Here is a 12219-nt window from a genome sequence, read left to right on the forward strand (position 1 = left end):
AGTACCACGTATGGTAGTACTGAGCCCTGGCCGTGGCGAAGCACGTTTCTAGCCAGCGGTTTGCGTCGATTCGCACTCTTTTCTGCCCTGCTGATAGCGCGAAAAGGCTCGTCACTTGTCAAAGACCGCTCTGCGAGCCGCCAGTAGGCTTGTTTTCGAAAGCGGAAGCTCCGTGTAGTGTGGAACGAAATGTTGGCAGCAGACGGAATCGACGACTTCGGTCCGCCCGAGAGACCCGCCTCAGCCTCGAAAAAGCGTCGCCGTCGTTACTGCTGCGTCGTGGGCTGCCACGAGCAAGAAGGTATAGATCCCAACATTAGTGTTTACCGTTTTCCTTCAAAGCCGCACGAAGCAGACCGCCGGGCGCGCTGGATAACTGCAGTTCGACGCACCGGGTGAGCGAAATTTTGCGCAATGTTGGCTGCTTCGCCTACCTTGAGGTTTGCTTGATTATCTGCGTTTCGGAAATTCGGTCTTTTGCACATGCAGTCCCGACGGAAAACCGTGGGTACCAGTGCCGAACTGCAGGATATGTAGTCGCCACTTTGTTGGCAACGAGAAAAACGATTCGGCCAGTCACCCCGCGTATGTGCCTACGGTCTCCCCGCGGCTTACGTCCGGCCTACGTCCGGTATGGCTAATGATTTACGATTCGAGACCCAGCCACAACAACCGACTGGCGCGAAGTGGTGCAGCGGTCAGGTGTGTGTACGGCCGGGCTGATTCGGTGCGAATTTACTACCCCACTGCGAGCAGCTCACGCTGGAGGGTTATAGGTGCTCATCGTAGGCCTCAAGCCAGCACGTTAAGGTAGCGCAGCACGGCAACACGGCATGATGAAAGCACGCCGATGTTCGAGAGATGTCATTAAAAGCTAAATCAAGCAAGCAGCGCACGAGCTCGCACTGCGGCGCGATTCTCACTTACGTTACTGCGAGCTTATATGCACTGCATCAGCTGTCATTTGCCGAAGGTACAAATGGTCGCTACTACACGCATGGCAGGTCCGCCGTTTAGCGGCATGCTGAAAGACCGCTACCGGCGCGGCGCGTACCGTCGCGAGTTAGAGCAGTTCCGTACACAGGTTGTCTGCTCATGACTGCTGCGAATTGGTTTATTAGAAGCCCTTCTTCCAATAAACATGTTGGTGTGCCTGAATCTGGTATCACGAAAACCTCACCTGAAGTTCAACTTCGTACACGACTCGCTTCATTTGCGATTGACACCGTGCTGAAACTTCGCCGCTAATTTCTTGAACGGCATGCACGTATACTTGGCATCGCATAATTTCTTGCCTTTGCGCAGCGTGCCACCACTGAAAAAATCTTCGGCGCCCGATGTTCTCTGCAGGCCGTGGCGAAAGGGACGGGTCCATACTGTAAAACGTGGTTTCGGAAGAAGACGACTGAGCTTGGTACTACTCACCGCAGGGCAGAGGGCGCTCTTTAGCACCATTTTCTCAGCGCCCCCTGGGCAATGCAGGAGGCCTATACGGTAGGCTCGAGATAGGCGACGACGTGCTCAAATGGGATGAAGAACAGAACAACCGAGTCCCACTTAGCCGACTAAAAAAAAACATAGTCCCTCAACAGCACTCCGCGGGTATAAGTGGTTTTTATGCATTCAGTTAAACGCGCTGAGTATTGTTAATAAAACCGTTGACCTGGAAAGTATATTGCTCTTCTGTAAGCACCATACTGCATGCTTAACAGAAACCTGGTCGTACAATGATATCCAGAGCGATGAAATTGTACCCGCAGGCTATAGAATGCTCCGAAAAGATGGAAATTCTCGTGGTGGTGGAGTAGCAATTGTTTTCCAAGAGTCTGCAAGCAACTAGTCTTCCCGATCTGCCTGACACTGAATGTATACTGGTTAGGGTAGTTCTAAACGATAGGAGCTTAGTAATCGTAACATTTTATCGCCCGTCAAATATCGACAGGAAGCACTAAATGACTTCCTGTGTATTATGAAACAACAGCGCGAATAAGGACGGGGACGAAGGTAAAGGCTAAAGCTGTTTCATAATGAACCGATACCAACTCGCTCAAATCGCTCGTCTTCTACAACGAATTCCTGTGTACCAGTAACATTTCAGGTAACGCAGTGCTTGCTGGTGACATTAATATGAGTGCTATCAGGTGGGACGGTGAATTTCCTGAATCCCAACCTGCTACTACAGGGCCATTTCTACACCTGATCATTTTATACAAATTAACCCATTTAGTGAAAGAACCTACTCGTATTCGAAACGAAGGCCAAATCTGTTTTAGATCTGTTCCTCGTGAGCAAAAATCTTCTTCATCCAAATCCCATTACGCGTATCTACGACGGTATATCTGATTTCAAGATGATAGTGTTAAACTTACCATGTAGTCCTACTCGTAGCAAAAACAATATTTCGACCGTAGTTTTAAACTTCCCACGTGCCAGCGACGTACAAATTTTAGATTTGTTCGGCAGCGCATTTTCTGAATTACTTGCTTGACGCGAATCACCAGACTGCTCGATTGATGCACTGCGGCGGTTTTTGTAGCGGGAGCTACACTAGGCTACCTGTCGATCATTTCGCGGAACATGGGAGAGACCAGTTGTGCGCATGCGCCGGTACCATGGTAACGAAAGAGAACACACAGCTGCGCCGCGCGTTCTTCGTCGCCGCCTTGCCGCACTCCGCTCCATCAGCTGAACCCCGCGTCGCATGCGCAGGATTGCGCATAAAAGGAGGAGATGCAGTGGGCGTGTGTATCACAGCGTTTGATATGCATGCAAAGGAGAGTCCAGCCGCTGCTAAACGGCGGTATAGACAAGAGAAGGTTAACTGTTCCGATCCTGATGATGTCGCTTGGCAGTTGGCTTGCACCAAATAAGAACGCCGGAGTCTGTGTGTACGTGAAAGAATTGGTATCACCGCCGTCAGACATCTCCCTTCGATCGCGGTGAATAATGGTGAAGCCTGCTCTGTTCGGCTTCTGGAGCGCGGCATTATCATCCAAGGAGTCTACGTGGCACCCGGAACATCTGTCAAGCAGATGATTGATGTGGTTGCCACGTGTATATCTGCCTACGGCACGCTTTAACAGTTGTGTACTTTGAGTGATTTCAACAGGAAACAGGACTCTCTTAGTGCATGAAAGAAAAGTTTGACTTTAATTTAGCTTGGGACCCTCACGTCCAGACTACACAATGGGGAACTACTATACAGCTTGTATTAAAGAGGCTCTACCAAATCGAAATATTGTATCGACAAAATTGAGACCGCTGCATGCTACTTCACAGATCATCGGGCAGTCTTCGTCTCTGTCAAGCAAAATGAATAAAAGACGTGTGTACCCAATGTCTCTTGTTGCTAAACGTACAGTGACCACAACAAGCTCAGCCAGGGAAACGTACCTCTCGATACGTATATCTTGGCATAGCCGAGCTAAGCCACTGCCAATTTTTTCACGAACATTTTACTGAAATACTTGCAGGAATATGTGCCGACGATCAAGAAACAAGTGCGAAATACTAGTCCTTGGTCGACTAAAGAAGTTATTCGTCAAGAATGCAGAAAAAAAAATTAAGAAAGCGAAACCGGCGCTTTCAGCAGCTAACAAAAGTAAGGTTTAGTTACTACGTACACAAGTGAAGGAATGCATTAAAAAAAATAAGGACTACTATTTCAATGTTACTACGAAAAACTTTCTGCTCACAACGCCAGAAAAGTTCGTTCGCCACTTATCTCATCAAAAGAAAATAGCACACAAACTCTGTATGAATGCCGAAATAATGACATCTCCATCGCTAGTTGCGTGAGCCTTTAGTGAATTTTTCTGCTCTGTATTCACTGACGTTGGCGGTGCAGCGTATCGCTACTTCTAAACCAGCATATTCACAGACCTTGCTTTCCTCTTCCCACTTCCACAGTTTCCTTCACCATAGATACATAGTTTTCACGGACGTCGTAGCGGCCGCCATCTTAACCGATTAAGCCCTCAACATCACCATCATCAGCCTGACTACACCCACTGCAGGGCAAATACCTCTCCCATGCCTCTCCAATTAAGACTGTCCTTTGCCAGCTGCGTCCACCCTATGCCTGTACACTTCTTAATCTCATCCGCCCACCTAACCTTTCGACGTGCCCTGCTACGCTTGCGTTCTCTTGGAATCCACTCCGTTACCCTTAAGGACCAGCGTTTATCTTGCCTTCGCATTACATGCCCTGCCCAAGCCCATTTCTTCCCCTTGATTCCGACTAGGATGCCATTAACCAGCGTTTGTTCCCTCACCCACTCTGCCCGCTTCCGGTCTCTTAACGTTACACGTATCATTTTTCTTTCCACGGCTCGCTGCGTTATCCTTAACTCAAACTTAACCATTTTCGTTAGCCTTCACGTTTCTGCCCCGTAGGTTAGTGCCGGTAAGATACAGCTGTTGTACACTTTTCTCTTGAGGGATATTGGTAAACTGCCATTCATGATCTGAGAGAACCTGCCATATGCGCTCCACCCCATTCTTATCCTTCTAGTTATTTCCCTCAGCAGTCACTGAATCAGCTGTCACTACCTGCCCTAAGTAGACCTTTACCATTTCCAGGCGCTCATTGCCAATTGTGAACTGCTGTTCCCTTGCTAGAATGTTGAAGCTTAGTTTGGTTTTGTGCATGTTAATTTCTAGACCCACTGTTGTGCTCTGCCTGTCTAACTAATTGATCATGATTTGCAGTTCACCTCCTGAGTGACTTAGCAAGCAATGTCATCGGCGAATCAGCGGGGTTGTAGCGGAGTGCTAGAGCAGACCAGCGTAGCAGGCTTTCAGCACCGAACAGCCCGTGCCGTGCGTGCGCACCGAGCACGCGCCGTTCATCTTTATTTTCTTCTTTCGCTGGCTGAGAACGCCGATCTTAGCGCCTCCGCTTTGCAGCGTCACTGTGAGCTAGAGGGGATTCTCCATTAACTCTATCCAAAACTGTTCCCGATTCAGGCTTCGGAATACCTCCTGTAAACAGGAAGTGAATAGCACTGGCGAGACCGTGTCTCCTTGCCTGACGCCGTTCCTTATTGGAATTTAATTGCTCACATTATGGAGGACTATAGTAGCTGTACAGTTGCTATATATATCTTCCAGTATTTTCACATAAGGTTCTGCTAAACCCTGATTTCCCAATGCCTGTATGACTGCTGAGGTTTCCAGTGAGCCATATGCTTTCTCTTAATCCATGAAGGTTAAACGTATAGGGGTTGATTATAGTCAGCGCATTTCTCAATAACCTGATTGACATTGTGAATATGATCTATTGTGGAATATTCTTTACAAAAGCCCACCTCATCATTTGGTTGAATAAAGTCTAACGTTGCCCTGACTCTATTAGCGATTACCTTAGTAAATACCTTGTAGGCAACGGACAGTAAGGTGATAGGTTTGTAACTTTTCAAGTCCTTGCCGTCTCCTTTGTTATGAATTAAGATAATGTTCGCGTTATCCCAAGCTTCTGGTACGGTCGAGGTAATAAGGCATTGCGTATACAGGGTGGCTAGTTTTTCAAGCACGATCTACCCTCCGCCTTTCAACAGATCCACTGTTACCTGATCCTCCCCAGCTGCTCATCCCCTTTTCATTGCTCCTAAGGTTTTTTATTTCATCTTTCGCTACTGGAGGGAAGACGCATTGCTGTGCGGTACTGTAACTTTCATTAACGTTCTGATAGCGGTGGCTACTGTATAGATTTGTGTAGAACTCTTCGGCTACTTTAACTATCTTATCCATATGGCTCATGACATTGCCCTCCTTGTCTCTTAGCGCGTACATCTAGTTTTTACCTATGCCTAGAGCATGCTCGATTCTCTCCATATTAAACTTTCTTATGTCGGCTACCTTCAGCTTATTTATTAACTTCGATAGCTCTGCTAGTTCTATTATGCCTGTACGGTTAGAAGCCCAAATGCTTTGGCGTTTCTGAATCAGATCTTTTTTGTTTCCTGAGATAGCTTGCCGGTATCGTGTCTTCTTTTAGTGAGCTCCGTAACTGTAGCCGTCGGATTATTGTTCATTGTATGCACATAAAGATCGACTTCCTCAATTAAAGCTTAATATCAGTTCTGCAGCGATATCCTGAATTTCTCTATTTTCCCTCTTACCGCTAACACGTTAATAGACTTCCCCTTCACTAGCTTGTTCCATTCCCTCTTCAAGTCTAGGCTGATTCGACACCTTACCATTTTGTGGTCGCTACAGCGCTCCTTACCGAGGACGTTCACATCGGGAACGAAGCCAGGTTGAGCGCATAGTATGAAGTCGAGATCATTTTTAGCCTCACCATTGGAGCTCATTCGGGTCCACTTCCTCTTGTCTCGTTTGCGGAAGATGGTATTATGATCCGTAAATTATGTCTATCTGCGAGGCCTACTAATAAGTCGGCCCTGCTATTCCTATAGTCGTCAATCGCCTGGTCGCCAGCCTGCTTCTTGCCCACCTTCGCATTGAAGTCGCCCATCAGTACAGTGTGCCGTGATTTTGCTTCGTTCATTGCCGATTCCACGTCTTCATAGAAACTTTCCACGGTCTAGTCATCATGGCTGGATGTAGGCGCGTAGGCCTGCACCGCCTTCAGCTTGTACCTCTTATTAGGTCTAATTACGATAGCTTCCACCCTTTCGTTCGTTAATACTATAGAGCTTCTCTACGTTGCCAGCTATATCCTGATTAATGAGGAATCCCACACCTAGTTCTCGTCTATCCGCTAATCTGCGATGGCACAGTATGTGTCCGTCCTTTAGTACTATATGCGCCTCGCCTGTCCTCCTAACTTCACTAATCCCTATAATATCCGATTTAATTCCCGCTAGCTTCTCGAACAGCACTGCTATAGGCTAGACTCACTAGATAAAGTTCCAGCGTTAAATGTTGCCAGGTTAAGATTCCTATGGCCGCCTTTCCGGAGCCAGATATTCTTAGCACCCTACGCTGCGCCACAGGTCTGACCGCCGGCTTGGTCAGTTGCTCCGCAGCCGCTGGGGACTGAGGGCCGAGGGTTAATTGGTTTATTCATAGAAGGTTGTGGCCAAGTACTAGTACTACAAGTACTACTTCACATAGAATTCTTCAAAATGGTGAGCTGAGTATGCTGTTGCAGCATGAAGGAATGAAGTCTTAATACCAATACAATAACTTTGCATACAGCTATCTGAAGAAAAGCAACAGCCATCGAAACCATGGAAAGCATAAGCACATGTGTTATGCTTTCCTTGGTTTCAATTGCTGTTGCCTTTTTTCAGACGGCTGAATGCAAGGCTATTCGTATTGATGGCTGGTGGCTTTCTTCGGGTGTGTCATAACAAGTCCCTCATGTTCCTACCCTTTTTTTGATCACTTGCAAACAACTCTGAATCTCATGGTGCATTTATTTGTAGCCTATTGAACGAGGAAGCCTTGTGCAAATAAAAGCAGCCTATCAAGATAGTCTTGACTGTAAAGCAAAACACATAACGAGTTCTCAGATTACTACAATATGCGGGTGTGGGCGACTTTAGGGTTGCTGCATGTCTACGGTTTTCTCTCATTGTACACAAACACAATGCCTTTGCATCTGCATTTTGATAAGTGCAGTTGCAAAATCATTCGTGTAGTGAGATTTTAATGCAGTTAAATATTCTAAGGTAAAGTTAACCTTGAGCTTTCCCCTACAATGTGCCTTGTAGCAGTTCCCTTCACTGCAACGCAAGAAAAAATAAAAATGTAATAATTATTTATACCCAAAAGTCTGGTACATCTTCCACCAAGCACCAAGAGCCTGCTGTTTGCATTTGATGGGGTAAGGCCGTAGTCAAGCTGTTTTCACGGTTCTGTTTTACTTCATCATTTTGATAGATATGACCAATAAAAAATAACTTACAAAAAAATTTTTATTTTGGTACTAGTGATTTTTTTGCATCTTTTACAGTCATACATGAAACTTTAGTTTCATAATTACAGCCCTGTAATGTCACGCATTTGAAAGTATTTTTCCTTGTGTGTATGAAACTTGCATTGCACTCAAGCTCACGCACGAAAGACAGTGTTGATTGCCTTCCAGGTGACAGTGTGTATATTGTGCCTCTTTGATGCATCACTCCTATCCTAGGAAGTCATGTGCTGGGGAATGCTGCTTCAAGGTTCAACATCCTTCACCTCTCAGCTAGAGTGCTTCTCAAGCAGGCAATCCTTCTTTGGAAGGGTTGCATCGGATTTCTTTACAGGTGACAAGTGCTGTACATGTGGAACAGGGTTCTTTTTAAAGGTGATCACAACTTGCACTGTGTGATACATTGCATGCATCTGCATTCCGCTGCAGTACTGACTGCCATAGTTTTGACATGTAGTAATGCTATGGTCTGTCTATGTGAACATTTTTTATGCTTAAAGCTTGATTGCACACAGCAAGAAAGCTGCACAAGTCTGATTTTTGCGCTGCCCTTTAAACAAGACCAAACTTTGCTTTCAGTTTGTCACTAGAGTGTGTAATGCAGGTGTGTTTGATGTGTAGACTAAGCTTTTTCTAGTGCTGCAGTTATTCACGCGACAGGAAGCGTCCAAGGAACTTTTCTCCTACCACCTGCAAATTGGCCGGATGTGTGCTTAAACAGATGCTTTAACGCTACTGAAGAGTTGACAATTTTTGACATACTGCATTGCTGTGCACTCTTTATGCAGAATGTGCATGTTACTTGGTGCTTCAGCGCAGTGAAAGAGAGGAAGTCACCAAAATGTTTTTCTCCTGCCACTAGAGCATTGAACCAGTGCTTTACAGTTTGCTTTGATTTCTGTTAAATGTTTGTGCTCCCTGACGTGATTACTGCTTCAGTGAAATTTCTTGACATGCACAAAACATAGGGATGTGTATGCACTCATTTACCACATCTTGCTCAGGGTGCAGTCTGATTTTGTAGGCAACTGTTCGCCCGATAGGAGGTCTCTAATGTGTCATTTGTGTGTGCCCACAGAGCAAAGCAGGCTTTGTCCCCTAGCATTTCTTTGCCTGTGTGCCTGTTTTCTACTGTTGCTTTTACATGCTATGTGTAGTAGTACAGCAATCCACTAGTTTTCCTCTGAGCAAAAAGTGAGGCAACTCTCTCATGTTTGCTATCTGGCAAGCTTCTACGAATGAAAGACAAGGCAGCTGTCTGCTTGTTCGAACAGTTTCGCTGTGTAAGGCCCCGCTTTTACCAACCTTGTTGCTGGCACTTTACTTCTTGGCTGCTGCTAATGCTGTTAGGCGAATTTGACAAAAATCCCAGACAATCTGTTCAACCTATGTTCCTCTGGTGTGACTGGCGCATCAATGGACGCATTGCTATTTTTTGGTTCAACACAGAAATCTACTGGATTTGCCACTTCGTTTAAAAGGGCAGTATTAATTCGCACATATACCACATCACACTTATTTTACGCGTTGTAACTTGTCTTGTTCCCGCAGAAATCTGCCTCTGTGACCTTAGAGACGTGCAGTTTATTATAAGTCTTCAAGCCCAAAGAGACAGGCAAATTTGTCAAAATGTTTAGTTTTCAATTGGCCCTGATGTGCGCGGGCTTTTACCAGTTTTGATTTGTGGGAGCAGCAATTGGCTCAATAGTGTCATTGTCATCACATGTCCAGCAGCAGTTACGAAATTTGTTTTCAGTGCACGTTAAAGAATCCAGGTGGTTGAAATTTCCGGAGCCCTTCACTACGGCGTCCCTCATAGCCTGAATCGCTTTGGGACGTTAAACCCCCATAAACCATAAAGCATAAAATTTTCTTGTGTATCAAAAACAAATTTGTTTGTTGTGATACTTTGCAGAAAGGAAGTCTGTTCTACAGCTGACTTGCTCCGAAATTTTGTTTGAGCTTCAAAAGAAAATTGGCAGAAAAGCAGTTATTTTTTTAGAACAAGCAATATTCCAGGGGGCTTAAATTTTCTACAATTTTGTACACTTCCAGTGCACTTAATTTCCACTAACATATTGCAGTTTTCTCTGCCGCTGTATTACAGCTGATTTGTTTAGTCAATAAAACGCACCAGTTTAACTTCCATCTATCCTGACCACCAGTTTATCCTCTACTTTACCAAGTACTGGAGCTTTCCCTTGCGATTAACTGTGTCAGTGTCACCAAGGTCTAGTCTACATCTGTGTAAAATTATCTGTGTATGCATGCCTATGCTGATTTTCGGCGAAAAAGGTGCAAAAGACTAAATGCACGAGAAAATTGCATTAAACCCTTAAGGGCACTTTGTACACACCTGCGCACATTGCGAACTCATTTTTTTCAGTGTTTGTTTTAGTTGTCACTGATTTATTCCTTTCAATCCAATTTAGCATTCATCGTCCTCCCGTTCGGCGCGTATACCATTACCAATATCCTGGCTCCGTTCCTGATGTTCGCCAGTTTCTCTGCGCTACAGTACGCACGCGTGTGGCGCCGCTCGTGACTCGCGGGTACGCCATCAGTTCACCTCGACTGAAAAGTCGTCTAGGCTGCGCCCTCGCTCGCACCGCCGCATCGAACTCGATGAATCCTGTGACAACCGACGTGCGAGTCTTTCGCACTGAGTAGCCTAAGTCGGTCTGCCCTTTGCTGCTGCCGGACATCCGACATGATACGCAAGAGGCCGCAACATATTTCACTCCTTCGCACTGCCCCTCGACTAATGAATGGATACATGTTCAAGTTCTTGCAAACAGCAAAAGACACCTACTTTTCCTATCAACATTACACGCGCACACTTCTGCTTAGGAAATTAAATTCCTTGTTCGTGAGCAGCAAAGACGGTGCATTGACGCACGTGTAACACTGCCTTGCAGCCTAATATAGTAGGTCTCCAGGATTTCCCTCTCCTTCCTGTTTTTTTTTTCATTTTCCAATGGCTGAAATGCAGTTCAAAGCGGGAACACAGTTTTCACAACTCCTGCAGTGACGTGGGAAATGATTCTGATCAGACAGATCTTTCAGGGAGTTGTTATGTTCGCGTGCCCGGTCACATCTGCCAGTTTGTCCCGTGTACACCCTACCACATGACAGGGGTATCTTTAAATGACACGAGTCGAACGAGCAATCAACTAGTTAGCATGCTTCACATTGCAGCCCTTGGACACCTTCCCCTCACTGGACTTCGCGATTCTCGAACATAAAGCGGACAGCTTACAAGGTGCAGCGAAGACTGCCGTCAGGCCGTGCCGTTGCGCTACTTTCTTAGGGTTATGCGAGATACCGTCATGATAGGGCACTACTTCAGATTTCTTCCTCTCCAGACTACCATTTCCCGAATCCCGTGTGTTCTGTTTCTTAATTTTCTGTAGCATCGACTCACCAACCGCCGTCAGCACGAACAAGGAATTGGATAGGAAAAATAGGTGTCTTTTGTTGTTTGCCATAAATCGAACATGCATCCATTCATTGGTGAATGCCACAAGTGTGTTGTTTTCAGTGCGTCTGATACGCATGCTCATGGTTACCTAGGTTGGCCGTCCGTCGATTAAACGCCAGTTGTTATAGTCCAGCGTTGTCCCGTGTTCTCGTGTTCTCGTACTCTCCCTGGTGAAGTTATACACACCAACTAGCCCACATGGTTACCATGCTTGCCAGACTCGGATCTAAGACCAGTTTGTAGTGACGTGTGAATGCGGGGGCTGCGGAGCGACGAGCCGTAGTGTGAATCGGCCTTTGCAGTGCAGCTCAGTCTCCTCTTCGTGGCTATCGGACGGCGGTTCGGTTCAGCTGGCGACTCCGACGGTCCTCAAAGCGCACCTTGTGCGAGTCCTACTAGTGCCGCGGCAAACCCAGCAGCAGAACGAGGTCCTGGAATGCACGAGGCAAGTGGGTAAGTGGTATTGCATTGTATTAAGAGAAATTTGAGACGATTATGCGTATTTTATATAAAATGCCTGACATTATGTTGCTGGCGATTTCCAGCGGGTCATCACCTCTGTCGAAGTCGTTGCCACGTGCTAGCGGTCCGCGGCAAGCGCTTCAGCGTGGCTGGCAGAGGGCGGTTCAACTGGCGGCGCCAGAGGCCTTCACGAAACTCGCGAGGCGAGCTATTCCCTAGGCGCTCTAGGGATGGGCCCAGGGCGGCACGGTGAAGCAGCGTCCGGTTGGCAACGAGGGCAAAGCAAAGAAATTATGATAGCACCTAAGCGATTCTTATGATGTACAAATGCGAGAGCATTTATACTGGTCGCTGCGTGTGTCCCAGAGTTGTTGGGGACTGAAGGTTATTT

The 12219-nt window shown here is 46.3% G+C and overlaps 1 long non-coding RNA gene across 1 annotated transcript; it reads left to right on the top strand.

Annotated features, from left to right (window-relative positions):
- Window positions 1-256: 256 nt before the first annotated feature.
- Window positions 257-11814, top strand: LOC144097443 (uncharacterized). The gene is made up of 3 exons (XR_013307023.1): window positions 257-395; window positions 8105-8260; window positions 11669-11814. It is a non-coding gene; the product is annotated as an uncharacterized LOC144097443 (long non-coding RNA).
- Window positions 11815-12219: the final 405 nt, after the last annotated feature.

The sequence above is a fragment of the Amblyomma americanum genome, chromosome 7 (assembly GCF_052857255.1).
Source record: "Amblyomma americanum isolate KBUSLIRL-KWMA chromosome 7, ASM5285725v1, whole genome shotgun sequence".
Taxonomy (NCBI): domain Eukaryota; kingdom Metazoa; phylum Arthropoda; class Arachnida; order Ixodida; family Ixodidae; genus Amblyomma; species Amblyomma americanum.